Source organism: Schistocerca americana, chromosome 3, assembly GCF_021461395.2.
Source record: "Schistocerca americana isolate TAMUIC-IGC-003095 chromosome 3, iqSchAmer2.1, whole genome shotgun sequence".
Lineage (NCBI taxonomy): Eukaryota > Metazoa > Arthropoda > Insecta > Orthoptera > Acrididae > Schistocerca > Schistocerca americana.
Window position 1 is genome coordinate 992,657,155 of NC_060121.1, and position 14,450 is coordinate 992,671,604.

At 44.6% G+C, this 14,450-nt stretch overlaps 1 pseudogene; it reads left to right on the forward strand.

Annotated features, from left to right (window-relative positions):
- The first annotated feature begins 250 nt into the window (after nucleotides 1-250).
- LOC124607674 lies at nucleotides 251-367 on the forward strand (annotated as a pseudogene).
- Nucleotides 368-14,450: the final 14,083 nt, after the last annotated feature.

Here is a 14,450-nt window from a genome sequence, read left to right on the forward strand (position 1 = left end):
TAATACGTTTGTGAAAAAGCATTACATTTTCAATAAATTTTGTATGTCCTATTTCAGAAGTAGAGAGGATATAAAATGTAGAGAAATTTGTTAACATCGAGTGTAGATTTAAGTGTCAGGAAGTCATTTCTGAAAGTATTTGTATGGAAGTGAAACATGGACGATAAATAGTTTAGACAAGAAGAGAATAGAAGCTTTCGAAATGTGGTGCTACAGATGAATGCTGAGGATTAGATGGGTAGATTACAAAGCCAACGGTCTTGCCGCAGTGGTGACACCGGTTCCCGTCAGATCACCGAAGTTAAGTGCTGTCGGGCCGGGCTAGCACTTGGATGGGTGACCATCCGTCTGCCGAGCGCTGTTGGCAAGTGGGGTGCACTCAGCCCTTGTGAGGCAAACTGAGGAGCTACTTTACTGAGAAGTAGCGGCTCCGATCTCGGAAACTGACATACGGCCAGGAGGGCTGTGTGCTGACCACATGCCCCTCCATACTCGCATCCAGTGACGCCTGTGGGCTGTGGATGACACGGCGGCCGGTCGGTACCTCTGGGCCTTCATGACCTGTTCGGGAGTAGTTTTTTTTTAGATCACATAGCTAATGAGGGAGTATTGAAAAGAATGGGGGAGAAGAGAAATTTGTGGCACAACTTGACTAGAAGAAGGGATTGGTTGGTAGTACGTGTTCTGAGGCATCATGGGATCACCAGTTTAGTATTGGAGGGCAGCGTGGAGGGTAAAACTCGTAAAGGGAGACCAAGAGATGAATACAGTAAGCAGATTCAGAAGGATGTAGGTTGTAGTAGGTACTGAGAGATAAAGAAGCTTGCACTGAATAAAGTAGCATGGAGAGCTGCATCAAACCAGTCTCTGGACTGAAGACCACAACAACAACACTATAGCACTTGAATAGTCATCCCTACTTCCCAGACACCCCTCCTTAAGATATAGCAACACTGTTACTTCATGAGCTGTTTTCAAGATAAGCAGTTGTTATAACTAAGTTACGACGACCAGAAAGACCTTTACGTAGTCCGTCTCCTTACCAAGCCTAAACAAGGGCAGGCGCGTTACATTCGAAGCTCTGTGCCTGAACAATGTCTTTCGCGGCAAATGGCGTCACTGACTGTGCCTAGCAAGCAACAGGGGACGGTGGGGTAAAGTGGCCAGGACGGTAAAAGTGGCCACTGCACATTTTTTACCCTGAACCGTGCTACTGCCTACTGAGAATTTGTCAGACTAGTTCTAAAAAGCACCATCAATGTTGTCAGTTAGTCTGACACAGGAAGTTTGTTTCGTTATGATTTAGCAAAAGCGTTTCTGGTTTTCAATTGTGTGGTGTAATGTAATGTTGTCTAGTTACCTCACTTATATTTAGAGTAATATTTTCTTACCGTATCAATGTTTCAACAACTTATTTTGGACTACCAGCGTAATTTCTGTTTGACAGTTCCATTTATGAACCACTAATGCTGGCATCGTGTCCGATAGGGAAAAGTGGAGAGGTTATTCGTCAGGAAAAGCTGTCAGTTGTTTACCCTGGTAGCGGTTAGTGACTTCCATATATCACACATAATACTTCAAGACAGATTAACTTCCAGTCCCTTTTATGTAAAAGATATTGCCTAACATTCTGTCTCCTCAATTATATTATTTTAAACCGTCTCCTTTCTGTTATATGTGGCCTAATAAAAAAATTCGATTGAAAACGATCTGGCCAGGGTGCTTGGTATTCAGATACTAGGACATTAATATGACAAGAAAGTACGTCCGAAAGTCATAACAACAAACATGGGACCCTTTTACGATAGAACTGACCACATTACCCTACCCCCCCCCCCTCCTTCCTCCCACCTGTGTAGGGTAAAGTGGGCACTTCGTAACCCTTTAGAAAAATGCATATAGCTCCTACATATTATTTTCGTTTTGAGTTACAAATATTTGATACATAAGGGGGTAAGCTTCTATCAATAACCATAGTTTGGTAAAAATTCAATGTCCCTTAGAGTGGCCATATTACCCACCATCCCCTACTTACGTCCCACTGCCAGAATTTCAGTTCTCCTGCACAGGCCTACACTGTAGGGTTCGGGAAAGCTTTTGTGGAGGTCGGGAAGTAGGAAGCTACAGGGAAACGCGGAGTTGCGAGAATATGTTGCGCTCTCTGGGTATGAGTAGGGTACGCGAAAGGCGTTGTTTTGCATTTCATCTCCCGTTCGGCACACGGTTTTAATCTGCTACGAACTTTGGTAGCAGCACGCTCCCCTCTGGAGACAAAATTGTTCTGTCTGGGAATAAACGGCAGCCTATAGCTACGCCATTTCTTCGCGATATCGTTTGTTCTGTAACCCCTAGTGGAGAAAGGTAAGAAGTGTAGCTTTTGTGAAGTTAGGAAAGCAGCAGAGAACTGAAACTGTCACAGTGTTCTTGAACTGCGCTTCCTTCGCTTAGTCGGTGAGAACATTACCCGCGATTATGTCCAGGTTCGAGTACCAAATCGGCGTGAAGTTTTGATTGGCCGTGAGATTCCGACGTCTAATGTCATATTTTAGCACTTTCAGTTCCACAGCTAGTATATATTTAATGAAAGTCGAATTTGTGAGGGTAATCACAATATTTTAATTGTGACTTCGATAGAAGAACGCTTACAAGATGCAACAGACCTACTAAAGAGAGTGCCTACACTACGTTTATCCATCCTGTTTTTTAGTACTGCTGCGCGGTGTGGCATCCTTACCAGACAGGATTAAAGGACTGCATCTAGAAAGGTCGACGAAGAGCAATACGTTTTGTATTATCAAGAAATATGGGAGACAGTGTCGCAGACATGATACAGGATTTGGGGTGGGCATCATTAAAAGAAAACCGTTTCTCGTTGCGACGGGATCTCCTCACGAAATTTCAATCACCGTCTTTCTTCTCTGAATGCGAAAATATTCTGTTGAGGCCGACCACATAGGGAGAAACGATCTTCATAATAAAATAATGGAGATCAGAGTTCTCACGGAAAGATATAAGCGTTCGTTTTCTGCGAGCGCTATTAGAGTTTGGAATAATTGAGAAGTATTGTGGAGGTGGTTCGATCAACACTCTGCCAGGCACTTAAGTGTGATTTTCAGATTATCTATGTAGATGCAGACGTAAAATAAAGTTACACACTTAATTTTTTGTTTGTTTCCAGGTGCATGTGTTTTAGTCATGGTACACATCGAGAAGTGGTAGCGAAAATACTGCAGCATGCCGTTAGAAGCGGCAACACCAGATGGCGCAGCCCACTGACAAAGTTGAGTATTGACGAAAGCTTGTCGAGCTTCCATCCGGGTCACTGCTTTGAAATTCCGCGACATTTCGGCGAGTGTCACTCTCCTCAGCATCTTCAGAAGATGAATGGCAGGTGTCCAGTCGGTAAATCGCGGTGTGAAGTTTACGACAACCGGCTACAATCCCGAATTCTCTTCGAGTATTTACTATATGATCAAAAGTATACGGACGCACTTAAAAACGTACATTATTGATGTTAGGTGCATTGTGCTGCCACCTACTGCCAGGTACTCCTTATCAGCGACCTCAGTAGTCATTAGACATCGGGAGAGAGCAGAATGGGGCACTCGGTGGAACTAACGGACTTTGAACGTGGTCAGGTGATTGGGTGTCACCTGCGTCATACGTCTGTACGCGAGATTTCCACACTCCTAAACATCCCTAGGTCTACTGTTTCCGATGTGATAGCGAAGTGGAAACGTGGTGGGGTATGTACAGCACAAAAACGTACAGGCCGACGACGTCTGTTGACTGACAGAGACCGCCGACATTTGAAGAGAGTCGTAATGTGTAATAGGCAGACATAAGCCACATATCAGCCCGGTAAATGCCAAACGACGCCTCACTTGGTGTAAGGAGCGTAAAAATTGGACGATTTAACAGAGGAAAAACGTTGTTTGGAGTGACGAATCACGGTACACAAGGTGACGATCCGATGGCAGGGTGTGGGTATGGCGAATTCCTTGTGAACGCCATCTGCCAGCGTGTGCTGTGCCAACAGTAAAATTCGGAGGCGGTGGTGCTATGGAGGGGTCTTGCACCCATTGTTGTTTTGCGTGGCACTATCACAGTACCGGCCTATAGTGATGTTTTAAGCATCTTCTTGCTTCCCACTGTTGAAGAGCAATTTGGGGATGGCGATTGCATGTTTCAACGCGATCGAGCAGCTGTTCATAATGCAAGGTCTGTGGCGGAGTGGCTGCACGTCAATAACACCCATGTAATGGACTGACGTGCACAAAGTCCTGATCAGAATCCTATAGAACACCTTTGAGATGTGTTGGAACGCCGACTTCGTGCCAGGCCTCACTGATGGACATCGATACCTCTCCTCAGTGCAGCACTCCGTGAATAATGGGCTGCCATTCTCCAAGAAACATTCCAGCACATAATTGAATGTATGCCTGCGAGAATGGAAGCTGTGATCAACGCTAAGGGTAGGCCAACACCATACTGAATTCCAGCATTAGCGATGTAGGGCGCCATGAATTTGTAAGTCATTTTCAGCCAGGTGTCCGGATACTTTTGATCACATAGTGTACGAACACATTTTACAGCGTTGCGTATCGCGAAGAGTGAAGGAACATTTCAGAGACGATAACTGTTTGTATTAGCATTACACTGCATCATGCCACAAAGCAGCGTGTTTGAGGCAATAGTTTGTAGTCAATAACATTTCTGAAATGAACTAGCGACTTGCACCCAATGGAGAACTTTTGGGGGCAATTAGAACGTGGACATCACATCACATCCAAAGTAACTACCGTTTTTGGTTACGGCTCTTGAGGAGGATTGACCTGCCGGATGGCAGACTTTCAGAGTCCTCTTACATGTGCTATTCGGAAGGTAAGGAACGATCTGTCGCGAAACGAAAACCACTGAGACAGTCAAAAATGTTTTATTTGCAACAGTTAGCTACATCTTCCAGCGGCTTCTCTACACTGTCTCCGGTCCGACTTAGACATTTGTTGTAGCGTTGTACGAGTCTCCAAATACTCTTGTCATACAAGGGAGCTCTCTTCTCTACGCTATCTACAGCTCACTGTCTGTCCCAAAATGTTGTCTTCATAGCCAGTGGTTCATGCTATAGTCTCTGGTCACAGCTGTTCTTTTTGTTTAGTGAGGTGCACAATTTTTCATTTTCGAACGTTTTAAGCAAGTTGCCAATCATCGTGCCACATTCAAATTGAACGTCATCTGACTGAACGTGATCTGACTGAACGTTTGCGCAAACTCAGGGAGAGCCAGTTACGAGCATTATTGTGGGTCATCGAGCACTTCCCATAGCAAACGCTGCATAAGCATCTCTATTGCCCCGGCAGAGTGCGGCAGGGAATTGTCGTGAAGAAGGGAACAAATGACTCACGTCGACTGCGCGACATCAAGCGAAATCTCTCAGCAGGCGCTCATACTTGGCAGGAGACGCTACCTTCTGGTCGTCTTTACGCGCTCACAGTGCGCTCAGAACTGAAAAGAGCGACGTGAGGCGATCGACGGACAGACTTGAGAGACCGCCCAGCACATCTCAGTGAAGTTTCATCGGATTTTCACCACCCTTTCTATTTCCCGACCGAACTGACATTGCTTTTCGAATAGCCCTGGTATAAAGTGAACCCAGCAGTTTTCATGCCGTCATAAAAGCTAACGGTGGATACACCCCACATTAATGTCTACTAACAGCTCTCCGGACTGTTCTGATCACATATCGTATAATTCGTAAGTAGCAGCTTTGAATTCCTGTCTGATACACTGATTAACTGTCACTACCGATTTACACAACAGATAATCTGTTTAGAGTAAAAGAAAGAATGTTCGTAGATTTCAGTATTTGTTCGTTGCTTTTATCCTGTTCGATTACAGTATGCAAACCAGATGTAAGCAGATTTCTTGAAATACGTAAGTAGAGATATACATACGAGTATATAGCATTGGTTACAAAATGATTTTTGAGGTAGACAGGCACGTATTAAATTTGCGTCCTGGAATGAGCGATTGGATATTAAATTAGAAATTATTGGTGACAAATAAACCACATTTTCATGCAGATAACCATTGGGACGACAGTCTATCACACAATGTTTCACCTCTTCAAGTATTAAGCAGGAACCGGAGCACATAAATTCTCCATCTACATCTTTACACTACAAACCAGTGCAAACCAGTTTGATTTGCTTGGCAGAGAGTACGTCTCGTTGTACCAGTTATTAGGGCTTTCTCCTGTTGCATTCACGTATGGAGCGTAGGCAGAATGATTGCTTAAATGGACCACTGCACCCTGTAATTAGTCCTAACTTGTCTCCGCGATCCCCCTGTGAGAGATGCGTAATATACTGCTAGATTCATCATTCAAAGCTGGTTCAAGACACACTCTCAGTAGCTTTTAAGGGGGTAGTTTCTCTCTATCTCCAAGCATCTACTATTACAGTTCTTTCCACATATTTCTGACATTCTCCCATTGGTCAAATAAACCTGTGCCCTTTTGTGATGCCCTTTTTTGTAACGCTTAAGTCCAGATAGTCCTTGACCATTATTCTAGGATGGTTGACATGAAGGTTCTGTATGCGACTTCTTTGTAGACTGACTGCATTTCCCTAGTGTTGTACAATGGAAACACTGTTTGCCCGTATTTTATCTATACACTGAGGTAACAACACTCGTGGGATACCCACCAATACTGTGTCGGATCTCCTGTTGCCCGACATACTGCAGCAACTCCATGTGTCATGGACTCAACAAGTCGTTGGAAGTGCCCTCAGAAATATTGAGGCATAACGCCTCTATAGCCGTCCATACTTGCGAAAGCTTTGCAACTACAAGTTTTGTGCGCGACCTGACCACACGATTACGTCCGATAAATTTTCGATAGGATTCACGTCAGACGATATGGTGGCCAAATCATTCTCTTGAATTGTCCAGAATCTTCTTCAGATCAATCGCGAGCAATAGTGGCCTGGTGACATGGGGCATTGCCATCCATAAAACTTACAGCGGTGTTTAGGGAACATGAAGTCCTTGAGTAGCTGCAAATGGTCTCCAAGTAGCCGACCGCAATTATGTAGAGTCAATGGTCGATTCATTTGGACTAGCGGACCCAGTCCATTCCACGTAACCACAACCCCACACCATTATGGTGCCACCAACAGCTTTCACAGTGCATTGGCTTCGTAGGGTCTGCACCACACTCGAACCCTACCATCAGCTCTCACCAACTGAAATCGGGACATGTCAAGCGAGGCCACGGTTTTCCAGGCGTCTAGGGTCCAACCGATATGGTCAGGAGAACAGGAGAGGCATTGCAGGAGATGTCGTGCTGTTATGAAAGGCACTCGTACCAGTCGTCTGCTGCTATGGCCCATTAACGCCAAATTTCCCCGCATTTTCCTAAAGGATCAGTTTGTCGTACGTCTCACTTTTATTTCCACGGTTATTTCAAGCAGTGGTGCTTGTCTGTTAGCACCGAGAACTCTACGCAAACGCCGCTGCTATCAGGTAAGGCCTTAGGACACTGTGTTGTCCGTGGTGAGGCGTAATGACTGAAATTTTGCATTTTAGACACACTATTGACACTGTGGATGTCGGAATACTGAACTCCCCAACGATATTCAGAATGGAATGTCCCGTGCTTTTAGCTCCAACTACCATTCGGAGCTCAAAATCTGTTCATTTCTGCCGTGAGGCCATAATCACCTTTTTGCATGAATCCTGAGTACAAATGACAACTCCACCATGTACTTCCCTCTCGTACCTCGTGTACGCGTTTCTGCCGCCACCTGTATATGCGCCCGTCGCTGCCGCATGACTTTCGTAACATCAGTGTATCTGACACTGTGTGATCGTTCCATTTCACATCCCCATGAATTCTTACACCCAGGCATTTGTACGAGTTGACCGATTCCTGTTGTGACTCATTGATACTAAAGTGGTAGCTTATAATGTTTTTCGTTTTTGTCAACTGCACAATTTTTCATTTCTGAACATTCAATTGAATTTAATTGATGAAAGGAGAAAATATAAAAATGCAGTAAATGAAGCAGGCAAAAAGGAATACAAACGTCTCAAAAATGACTTTGAGAGGAAGTGCAAAATGGCTAAGCAGGGATGGCTAGAGGACAAATGTAAGGATGTAGAGGCTTGTCTCACCAGGGGTAAGATAGATACTGCCTAGAGGAAAATTAAAGAGACCTTTGGAGAAAAGAGAACCACTTGTATGAATATCAAGAGCTCACATGGCAACCCAGTTCTAAGCCAAGAAGGGAAGGCAGAAAGGTGGAAGGAGTATATAGAGGGTTTATACAAGGGCGATGTACTTGAGGACAATATTTTGTAAATGGAAGAGGATGTAGATGAAGACGAAATGGGAGATAAGATACTGCGTGAAGGGTTTGACAGAGCGCTGAAAGACCTGAGTCGAAACAAGGCCCCGGGAATAGACAACATTCCATTAGAACTACTGATGGCCTTGGGAGAGCCAGTCATGAGAAAACTCTACCATCTGGTGAGCAAGATGTATGAGACAGGCGAAATACCCTCAGACTTCAAGAAGAATATAATAATTCCAATCCCAAAGAAAGCAGGTGTTGACAGATGTGAAAATTCCCGAACTATCAGTTTAATAAGTCACAGCTGCAAAATACTAACGCGAATTCTTTACAGACGAATGGAAAAACTGGTAGAAGCCGGCATCGGGGAAGATCAGTTTGGATTCCGTAGAAATGTTGGAACACGTGAGGCAATACTAACCTTACGACTTATCTTAGAAGAAAGATTAAGAAAAGGCAAACCTACGTTTCTAACATTTGTAGACTTAGAGAAAGCTTTTGACAATGTTAACTGGAATACTCTCTTTCAAATTCTGAAGGTGGCAGGGGTAAAATACAGGGAGCGAAAGGCTATTTACAATTTGTACAGAAACCAGACGGCAGTTATAAGAGTCGAGGGGCATGAAAGGGAAGCAGTGGTCGGGAAAGGAGTGAGACAGGGTTGTAGCCTGTCCCCGATGTTATTCAATCTGTATATTGAGCAAGCTGCAAAGGAAACAAAAGAAAAATTCGGAGTAGGTATTAAAATTCATGGAGAAGAAGCAAAAACTTTGAGGTTTGCCGATGACATTGTAATTCTGTCAGAGACAGCAAAGGACTTGGAAGAGCAGTTGAACGGAATGAACAGTGTCTTGAAAGGAGGATATAAGATGAACATCAACAAAAGCAAAACAAGGATAATGGAATGTAGTCAAATTAAATCGGGTGATGCCGAGGGAATTAGATTAGCAAATGAGACACTTAAAGTAGTAAAGGAGTTTTGCTATTTAGGGAGTAAAATAACTGATGATGGTCGAAGTAGAGAGGATATAAAATGTAGACTGGCAATGGCAAGGAAATCGTTTCTGAAGAAGAGAAATTTGTTAACATCGAGTATAGATTTAAGTGTCAGGAAGTCGTTTCTGAAAGTATTTGTATGGAGTGTAGCCATGTATGGAAGTGAAACATGGACGATAACTAGTTTGGACAAGAAGAGAATAGAAGCTTTCGAAATGTGGTGCTACAGAAGAATGCTGAGGATAAGGTGGGTAGATCACGTAACTAATGAGGAGATATTGAATAGGATTGAGGAGAAGAGACGTTTGTGGCGCAACTTGACTAGAAGAAGGGATCGGTTGGTAGGACATGTTTTGAGGCATCAAGGGATCACAAATTTAGCATTGGAGGGCAGCGTGGAGGGTAAAAATCGTAGAGGGAGTCCAAGAGATGAATACACTAAGCAGATTCAGAAGGATGTAGGTTGCAGTAGGTACTGGGAGATGAAGAAGCTTGCACAGGATAGGGTAGCATAGAGACCTGCATCAAACCAGTCTCAGGACTGAAGACCACAACAACAAACAACGAACATTTAAAGCAAACTGACAATCTTTTTTCCACTTTGAAATCTTCTCAATATCTGTCTCAATATTTGTGTAAGTTCTTTCAGACAGCTATCCATTAGACATAGCTTCATCATCTGTGAAAAATCTGCATTTACTGTTATCACCGTTCGCAAGTTTATTAATGTACTACTTTGACTTTCGTCACCCTGGCTAGAAGTATCATTGCACGACACGGTACGAAACGCTATAAAGGAGAGTAGCATGCACCGAAAGTTGTGCTTCCCGCTGAAGTGGTAATTATTCAGAATGAATATTTCACTCTGCTGCAGAATGACGGCCGTTTTGAAACTTCCCGGTATAATGTATCAGGCAATAAGATTGCTGGGCATTAATGTGACTGTACAAGACAGAGAGACAAAGTTATTCTCTACTGCTCTGTGGCGTAATCACTCTTAGATAATAAGATTTTGCTCTTGCTAAGATTTTATATCATAAGAGAGGATTCTGTTCTTCATTGTATAGTGCAACTGGACGCCATTGCGAGTCAAGGAAGGAAATATGAATATACATATATGTAATAGAGAATCGCTAATTCATGTGCGAGAAGAATTTCTTTGACACAAAGGTCAATAACAATTCGTTCATTTCAAAAAGGTACTTGTTATTTCCACAAACGACGTATACTCAAGTGTGATCTATTAATGAATACCAGCACCAGAACAATTCCGCCGGGACCGTTCAGTTCTAGTTAAATAATGTGATGCTTTCTTCGGAAAAGAAGCGATTTCACCAATAAATTATTTGCCACCAATGTTTCTTGGAACTGAAAGCAAATCTGACTGCTGTGCAACAGAGTCCCGACGAATATTTCTCAGCAACGTTGATTAACACTTTCAGCTTCAATACAGCATCTGCAGCAGCTGGAGCAGATCGCCATAACAACGGAAGCGTATAGTGTGAAAGTAGTTTCACCCATCGCCCTGTGTCCCAAAAACGGTGTATGTATTCAGTACAAAAGAACACACACCCAGACAATCGCTCATACATATAAAGCCACAACACAAGGTGGTGTCGGAAACATCTCAGTATAAAAGGCTCAGTATAGACAAAACACAAATAACCGTAATTGAAGGTAGCTGAGTGATTTTATACCGGCAGATTAGAAGTGTGTGCTGTCCGGGAGCCTATCCTAGAACTACGCCTTTAGCGAATGAGAGTAGTGCTAAGGAAAGACAAGGTTCCTGGTTCATCATACAGCTTCAGTCTGCCGGAAAGTTTTAGTGCTTGTAAGTATGTAGATGGAAAGAGGGTACGTGGTCGCCTGGGAGGTAGGCAACCCACACTGCTGCAACGTATGTCGCGCAGTCTGAGTTCCTGGCAGATTGTAGTCTTCAGTCTGCTGGGCAGATATCCAACTGACAACCTGATTCATGTTTCGGTTCAACACTAATAATTTGCATCTTATTAAATTGGTATAATTTTCGATGGAGAAAAATAATGCACAGGTTTCCGGTGTTTGCGCTTTAATTATTTTATTTCGTGTTTAAATGTTTATACCATGTGCCCGATGTAAGAGACACCCACTTCCATTCGAGGACAGCTATGCCGCCGAAAGAATCGGCGCTGATATTGCTACCTATCAGGATTAGCTGGACGTGAGGAAGAAGATGATTCATCAGTTTCCAGAGATCTGATACACTTAGGTTTTGGTTGAACACACTTGTGCATTCAAATGACACATCACATAAAAGTCGGTTGCACTCACGATCTAAGGCATGCACCATAGTGACTGCAACCGAACAAGACCAGGAACGACTAGAGAAGCTGTCGAGAGTGGTCGACTTGTTGAGGGCATCAACAGCAAGCAGGCAGAGAATAAACAGCTGGACAACGACGAGGGAAAGATAGACAACTGAGGCGTCACAGCGGAATAACAAGTCCAACTTGTAAACAAAGATCGAAAAACGTAGGACGTAGCAAAAGCAGAATCGAAATCAACGATGTGTAGCGACTTCAGTACAATAGCACTGTGAAATCACGTCTGACTGACTGACAGAACAGCCGCGTTGCTGGCTTTAAAGGGCAGCTGCAGGCATTCATGGATCGGCAAGACGCGTGTGTCTCTGTAGACAGTGCAACAATTATGGTACTGTTGACTAGCGGCCGCCATCGAGGGTCATGCATACCGGTGGCCCCTGAAAGGTGCTTGTTGGGCAAGAAGCACTGAGGACAATGCTTGGGAAAGCCAACTGGTGTCAATGGAGAATTCCCAGCACTGAATCCTGCCAGTTGGAGGGGAGAATCTAGGGTGCTATGCAATGCGCTGGAGAGGGGGGGGGGGTGACGATGGCGATAAGGGTGGGGGCTGAACTGAGGACTCTGGCTCCATGCCTGTCTCCGCAGGAGCTGTCGCTGGTGCCTTGGAAAGCAGATGTGGGATAATCAAGGGAGGGTGATCCAGGTCTGAGTGAGACGCTGACAGTCGTGTGGTTGGTAGGCGTGGGCTGAGTTTATTGGTATGACAGCTCTCCAAGCACCTTGGAGGGTGAACCATTATAAGGCAATGCCTGGCAGGTGGCCTCCACTGTAGCTGGCCTCCTTAGCGTTTCGCCCCAAGCGAACACTCTCGTACAGATGATTCTGGAAGGTAACTCCCAGCGTGCTGGGTCCAAGCCTCAATGCGGCGTGGTTCCAGGAGATGCAGCTGCCGCTAATGGAGGCCGTTCATGGACATGAGTCGTCTTGTATAAAGAAACTTTTGCACTGCATGATTCCCTTTGCTTGGAAGTTGGATGTTGAACTGGACTAAACAGACGGCTCATGCCACTAGAGGTGCACAGCTCTTCGAAAGCCATTGTTGCAGATTGGGGCCCATTGGCCAACATGGCCAGAATCTCGACGAGAGCATTGAAGGTGTTGTCAGTGCTGGTGGACGCCACGCTGCCCATATGTCGGTAGTTAGAATAAGCGTCCACTACAGTGAGCCACATTAAACCGGAAAGTGTTCATCATACTCCAGCACATGGCGGTGAATACTCACCGTGTCGTTATCCTGTCTACACTATATGCTCAAGTTTTCCAGCTCCTGCATCATGGACAGTGAAGCATGTCCCCAATGAAAACCCTTGAGTCTTGATATGTCTAATGGTCGTGACTGAGCAATGACTGGATAATGATATGGAGGCCATGGTGCACAGCCGTTCTGCTTATCCCAACCAACCAGCCCAATACGCAGTATCCACTTCATGCCTCGGATCTAATGCCCATCTGCCGGTTCACCTATGGTCGTAGCGAAGAGTGACATTTTTTTTATGAGCGCTTGCACCTTCGAAGTCGTGGCACATGAAGTATTAGTTTGTGCAGTTGGTTATGTGATTAGTGCTTTCACCTATGTAGTTTAATTCCATATGCTGATATGACCTGAAGATATACCTCTAGGGTACAAAATCGCTCGTCGTACAGGGAAAAACACAATAAACAGCTTCTGCGGGTTTCATCCATTTTAATATAGACTATTTTACCATATTTGATTTTATATTGTTTGATTGTCCTTCACATAACACACTCCAGCTAAACTCGGTCGCAGGTGCGACGGGGATGGGACAGAGGGAAAGTGGATGAAGTCTGAGCAGCAGCAGCCTCGTTTGGAATGAGCAGAACAGCTGTGCACCGTGGCCTCCATATCATTCTTCAGTCATTGCTCAGTCCCAACCAGTAGGCATATCACCATGCAAGGGTTTTCATCGTTTCATCGGCGACATACTCCACTGCCCATAATGGAGGAGTTGCAAAAGCTGAGCACACACGGTAGACAGCATAACGACATGATGAGTATCCATGTCAAGAAAGAGAACATTGGAGACAATGGAAAAATCATGGGTGAGGTGACCCAGGGCCCAGAGTTCCATATAGGCGGGATTTGAAAAGTAAATGGGTCATTCATGGAGCACAAACTGCATGACACACTGTAAGACAGCTCCACAGTGTATGTGCAGCAATGTGAGTAGCTGTAATGAGAAACCGTCCAGGCCATTTGAACTGTGTTTGTGCCGTGGGCCTGTACGTAATGGTATAATTGTAGGAGCGAAGTGTCCAGCGATGGAGCCCTTGTACCCTCCGCTCCGGAAGCTAAGAGTGGCGCCGAAAGAGTGCTGGCAGTAGTTCCTGATCTGTAGAGAGGGTAAACGTAGTCCTAAATAGTTAACATGGAGCTCCTTAAGGGCAAAGATAATCGCCAAAGCTCCTCTTTCGATTTTCGTGTAATGCTTTCTGAGCAAGTGTCAGCGTGGTGGATTCATAGGGAATCGGCTGGTTGCTACAATCAACATTCCTATGCCCCCTTACCGTATCAGTGCCATAGGGAGAAGCGTCAGTGGATGCGATGGAGAAAAGGGCATAATGGAGAGCCCCGACTGCAGCAGACGCTTCAGCGGCGTGAAAGCATGCGCAAAGTCAGCCATCCATCTGAACTGAACGTCCTTCTTATGGAATTGGGTGAGCAGATGCATAATGTGGTTCGCTTCTGCAAGGAATTTAAGATAATAATTCAAAA